Source organism: Mauremys reevesii, linkage group 12 (assembly GCF_016161935.1).
Source record: "Mauremys reevesii isolate NIE-2019 linkage group 12, ASM1616193v1, whole genome shotgun sequence".
Classification (NCBI taxonomy): Eukaryota; Metazoa; Chordata; order Testudines; family Geoemydidae; genus Mauremys; species Mauremys reevesii.
The window spans coordinates 40,554,449-40,560,078 of NC_052634.1; the positions used below are offsets into that span (position 1 = coordinate 40,554,449).

Sequence of the window (5,630 nt, forward strand, 5' to 3'; positions counted from 1 at the left end):
CAGCAAGGGAGGGGTGTGGCAGTGACATCACAAAGGCCTTTTGCAGGACCTCAGACTATTGTTCAAAGGTGGTGGGGAGGTGGTGACCTCACAGAGAGATGCTGACATCAGGCAGGCAGGACAGGGGCGAGGGGCCAGGGAAACCTCAGAGACCCCTGTGGCTTTGCTTCAGCAAGTCTCCTTCTCCAGGTCTCTCTTTGAGGACTGAGAGAGTATTCAGGTTCATGTATGTGAGCGCCAGGAGGAACCTCTTTCGAGTTTTCTCCTTCCCTTTTAGTGATTTTACTAGAGACCAGCCACCAGGATCACAAGCTTTCTCACAAGCACACAGGGACCTTCGCGGGTGCTCTCGATACAGGAATGGCCCAGAAACAATAAAGTGATGGGAATTGCATTTTCCTTTTTTATTTCTGTATTTCCAATGACATTTCTGTTTGTGATTTCGTTTTGCTTTGTATAACTGTGTTTTCTCCTGGATTTGATATTTAACTAAAAAAAGAATAAGACCTCAGGGCGCCGGATGGAGGAGCAGGCTGGGGCTAGGACTGCTAAGAGAGCGAAAGTAGCAGATTTTCTGTATTGTTTCCTGCCCTCATTTTCATGACGAGTTTCTCATCTGCACGAAATTTGCTTCATTTATATGTGAGCCTGGCTAGCTCAGTTGGTAGAGCATCAGACTTTTAATCTGAGGGTCCAGGGTTCAAGTCCCTGGTCAGGTGAAGCAGGAACCATTCCCCTCAAAATGGAAGAAGGCATCTCTCTAGGGTGTTATTTGACCTTTTTCCCCCAGGACTTGGCTTTTCACTAGGAAGGGCCATGTACTGCCTGGGACTGAAGGGGCAACTTCCTCACATGCCCACTGGCCTCTCAGGCTGGATTAAGAAAGGCCTCTGGGAGCTGCAGCAAACTGCTGCATGACAACCTGGTGAGCAAATGCAGGGCTGCCCCCACAGGGTCATCCACACCAGAGCTCAGCAGAGGTCTGGGGGTTCCCTATTGGTCCCATGGTGTAAGGGCAGCACTCGGGACTTTGAATCCTGCAATCTGAGCTGAAGTCTCGGTGGGATCTGAGGACAATTCCTGTGCCCCAAACCCTGCTGGGTCTTCCAAGGCTCTGTCTTGCTCTCTCAAAGGCCATGAAAGCCTGTCTTTTGTCCACTGGCTGTTGTGACTTGAGCACAAGAGGGGATGTTTGATCCAGAAGCCTGGCCATGCCTGGAGTCCTGTAGGTAGGGATACAAGCTCCATTTCCTCTCAGTCCTGAAGCTGGGCTGCAGCCTGGCCTGGGAGGCAGCCCTATTGGTTGACCTACTGGCCCAAAGTCACTTGGGCGGCGTTGGTGTTCCCCAGGGATGCTGAAGGGCCTAAGGGAGGGAGGCTCAATACTCCCCCCATCAGGCAGGGCAGAAGAGAAGGGCTGCAAGCAGGGCCGGCTTTAGGCCGATTTGCCCGATTCCCCCGAATTGGGCCCCCCGCGCCGGCAGCGTCTCCCGGAAGCAGCAGCTGTTGTTGCTAGGCAACGAGAGACCCTGGCCGGCTGAGGAAGAGGCAGCCGCCTGGGTGTTGCAGGTCAGGAGGGGGGAGGGGGGAGAAGGCACATGTGCTTTGCAGCCTTCCTTCCCCTCCCCCACCCCCAGCACTCACCTGGAGGAGACGCCGAGGGAGCTTCCGGTCCGGTGGGAGACAGGAATCTCTGCCGTGCACCTCACTCACCTGAGCAGCTGCTGGGGCTTCCAGCCGTGAGTGTCTGACCCTGTGATTCCCCGGAGGGTTGTAATATTGGGCTGGTGTTGTGGTTTTCGTGGTGTTGCTGTTTGAGGGTGAGTCGGTGCCTGCCTGTGTCTGGTTCAAAACTAAAGTCGGGATCATGTAACCCAGGAAAAAAGCCCCGAGCTGGTACTTAGTGCTGTGAACTCCAGGTGAGAGAGAGAGGGGGGTTTGGAGGAGGAAACCAAATACATCAAGAGGGGAGAATGCGAAAGGTCTGCAATATGGCAGGCTGAGTCTTCTCTCCCCCGCCCCGGCAAGAGGGGAAACTGAGGCACGAAGTGATCTGATTCCCCTCTCCAAATTATTTTGCACAGGAAGAGGACGGGGGCTTCTATCCAGACCAGTTCCCTCCCATCAACTCTGCTTTCCCTGCTGCAAGATCTCTGTAGGGGCTGAATATTTCCATAAAACTATGGCTCCTTCGTTTGCCCTACATCAATAAATTAGACCGTCTTGGGGGGGGCTATCCCCCCCCAAAGCTGTGTGGATATTAAGGTTTTTTTGAGGGGGGGCATGATAATATTCCAGATCAATCAAATGCCCAGCTCAGCTTTCTAGCCATCCAGCAGCTCTAGGGCAGGGAAGGAAGGTGCTCTTGGTGCAGAGTGGTTGCAAAACAGGGAAGAATTTAGCGGGGGGGGGGCGGTCCGGTTGAAATCCCGCCTCATGCAGCCATACAGAATCGCTGGCAGTGCTGGGAGAGGCCAGGAGTGGAAGCAGGTGGCCTGGGGGTGGGGGGACATTTGCCCTCAGTTCTGGGCTCTGGGATGGACTAGGCTGGGTGGTGGGTTCAGTCTAGTCTTCCAGCCTGTTGCTCTCACTGAGGTTTGTGGTTTTCATCTGGCTCCACCGAAAAGAGCAAACAAGCCCAGTAGAAAAGCGGGGTGAGAGAGGCGGGAAAGGGTGTGTAATGGGTTAAAGTGACCCATCAACGAAAGAGTAAAACCAGAGTTTGACTGGGTTTCCCCCCAGCCACCACTCCTGCAAACACTGGGCAAGGGCAGCCCCATTCCCCACCGAGGCTATGGTGAGGGGCAGCAGAGGAGGAAGGAAGCCACATGTGATGGCAGTCCTCCTCCCCCCCAAGCACCCAGCACCCCATCTCTGGCCCCCAAACTCTGTCCCAGAGCCTGCACCCAGCCCTCCGCACTCCCTCCCAGAGCCTGCACCCCTCCACCCTTCCTGCACCCCAGCCCGTGCCCCAGTCCAGAGCCTGCACGCAGCACCCAAACTCCGTCCCACTCAGCCTGGGCAAAGCTCTCCTCCGTCTGGCTCCCAGCCCCTCTCCAAGGGTTGCAGGTGTCTGGAGGTGCTGCCTTCCACACCTTCCTAATTCACTCCTCATTCATTCAACAGGGCAACTGATTACAAAGTGGGGGGAAGATCTTATTCTACTTCTAGCAAAAAGACATTTTTCTTTTACCTTAATTACACTACCTTTAGGGCCTGCTATAACATATTACCAAGGTTCACTACAAAGTGATATACAAGTTATACAAAAATGCATAATACAGAGATTTATCTACAACTGCATTGATTGACTGCTGTGTGCAGTAATATAGTGACCCCTGGGGCTTTGAATGAGGCATTATACTTGGTGGGGAGGGTGAGGGGGCAAGTGGCGGGTAGGCACAGAGGCGAGCAGTGAGCCAGCAGGGGCTCTAGGGGCGGGCATGGGGGTTTCTGGCAGGGGAGGGAGAAGGTGAAAGGAGGCGAGTGGTGGGTGGGGATTGACTAGGAGGGACGCAGCAAGCCAGCGGAGGGGGTTAGGGGGTGAATAGGGGTGTGATGGTGGGGCTGAGCAGGGAGGGGGCAGGTCTTATTTTACTGCTGTGATCTGGTCACCCCATGTGTGCTGTTTCTTCCTGCCCCCGCCCCTGAACCTTGTTTCGACGGAGCAGAGCTGGGGAAGGAGGGTTTGTTTCCACGGGGCGGGGCAGCGCTGGGGGGGGAAGGAGGGGGCAATTTTATATTAATAAAGAAATATTTATAAATTTTAATAAAATAAACAGTGAAGAAAATCAGTTGGAGAACTATCAAAACAAATTATTTTCCTAATATGAAAGTGCAAATCAGCTAATTAATATATGATGCAATGTATGTAATAGATAATTTTGTTATTATTTATATAGTCATGGAAAGTAAATAATACATGGAAGACATGAAAGGGTTTTTTTTAAGGGTTTTTGTTTTAGTCATCCCTGCCGGGCCTCATCGAAACTGTTCGAATTGGGCCCCGCACTTCCTGAAGCCGGCCCTGACAATGAGGCTAATCATCTAGTGGAACAAGCTCTGCAAGGGACGTGGTTAATTCCCCATCACTGCCCTGGGTAAATGAAGACCGCAGCTCTTGCTGCAAGACACCTGGTGTGTGGGTGTCCCTGTTCCCCCTTCAGAACCTCTGGTACATGGTGCTTCCCTCCTCCCAGTTCAAGATACCCATCATGTGGGTGCTCCCATCCAGGATCTCTGGTGGGTGTCTCTGTCCCCCACCCCATGAACTAGCTCCCGTGTGTGGTTTCCCCTGTCTGCCCCTATCCGGGATCTGTGGGTGTCTCTGTTCCCCTTTTCAAGATCTGTGTTGCTTGGGTGCGTCCCTTCCCCCAAGTCAGAATCCCCAGCGTGTGGGTGCTCCCATTGGGCTGACCTGGCTCCCCTCTCTCTAGGAGGACTGGGGACCCCAAACTTCCCAAAAACCATCATAGCGAGGCCAGCCTGAGCACAGACACCTGCTCAGCACCCCGGGGTGCAGCCCTGAACTCCGGCAATCAGCTACGCTCAGCTGACCACCCAACAAGCGTTACATGCAGGAGCCTTCGTGCCCCGCGTGTTCAGCTCCCTCCCAGCGCCAGCTTTAAACTCCGCTGCTCAGTTCTAATCGTTGGCCACACGGGGGCAGCCTGGAGCTCAGCCAACGCCTCCCGTTGCTGGTTGAGTTTCCCGCTCCTCGTGGCAGGTTCACACCCCGCAGGCAGATCTCTGAATCGGAGCCGAACCGTTCCCCAAATCCAGCGCTTTAGCAGCAGCTTTGCTAGGAAAGCGCTGACGTCCCCAAGTAAAGTAAGAGCCAGAGCGCTGTGTCCAGGATCTTCTATTGGGCCCCTCACCGTGGTGTCTGTCAGGCGCAAGGAGAAACCAGGGAAATGTTCTCATGGCGTTTAAGGGCAGAAGGGGCCATTCGCTCAGCTAGTCTGACCCCCAAATAACACAGAATTACACCATGACACGTATTGATCCCACAGACCTTAGATAGATCAAAGCGTTTCAGCCCTCAGGAAGGAGGCTAAACTGGGTACCAGAGGCAGCGAACAAGGGGCCCCCAAGGCAATGGCAGGGAACTGACGAGGTGAAATATGCCCAGATGATCCCAGCAGGCGACCCACCCCCATGCCACAGATGTGGGAGTCCCTGTTCCTCCTGCCCTTAAGAATCTCTGGTGGTAAGTGGGTCCCCCCCGTTCCCCAGATAAGAATCCTCCATGTGATTTCCCTGGCTTCACCTCCAGATAAGAACATTGTGTGGAGGGAGTGGGAGGAAGGTTGTCTGGCAGATCTGTAAAGGGGGACTGTGTCTCCCTGTCTGGCCCAGGCTCCTGGGAGGAAGTGATCTCAGTGTGTCTGGCTGTCTCCATTCCTCCCACCCATAAGAATCCCTGGTGTGTGGGTGCACCCTAGACCATTAAGGATCTCTGGTGGGTGGGTGTCTCTCTCCCCCTAGTCAGGATCTCTGGGACGTGCCTGTATAAAAGGAGACTTTGACTCAACCAGGCTGGGCTGCCAGCGTGGAACAGACCAGGTCCTTCTGTGGAGGGTTTGCGTTCCTCCAAGGACGTGATCTCAGTGTGTGTGGGTGTCCCTGTC

The 5,630-nt window shown here is 54.1% G+C and overlaps 1 non-coding gene across 1 annotated transcript; it reads left to right on the plus strand.

Moving 5' to 3' along the window:
* The first annotated feature begins 646 nt into the window (after positions 1-646).
* On the plus strand, positions 647-719 carry TRNAK-UUU. The gene has a single exon. It is a non-coding gene; the product is annotated as a tRNA-Lys (tRNA).
* The last annotated feature ends 4,911 nt before the right edge of the window (positions 720-5,630 follow it).